Raw genomic sequence first — 289 nt, 5'->3', positions numbered from 1 at the left:
TACAAGGAATCCGTTAAAACACTATTAGAACTTATAAGTGAGCTCAGCCAGGTTGCAAGGTACAGGAACAATATACAGATATCAATTATATTTCTATAGAAGAAAAAGAGGGAAACTTTTTTTTTATAATAATATCAAAAAGAATAATATACTTGAGAATATATTTATCTAAAGAAGTATAAAACTTACTCTCTGAAAACTATAGAATATTGTTGACAAATTGAAAGAAGACCTTAAAAAAATGGAAAGACATCCATGTTCACAGTTCAGAAGACTTGATACTGTTAAG

The sequence above is a fragment of the Bison bison genome, unplaced genomic scaffold (genome assembly GCF_000754665.1).
Source record: "Bison bison bison isolate TAMUID 2011002044 unplaced genomic scaffold, Bison_UMD1.0 scf7180017864537, whole genome shotgun sequence".
In the NCBI taxonomy this organism is placed as follows: Eukaryota; Metazoa; Chordata; class Mammalia; order Artiodactyla; family Bovidae; genus Bison; species Bison bison.
Note: the sequence above shows the minus strand (reverse complement) of the source record.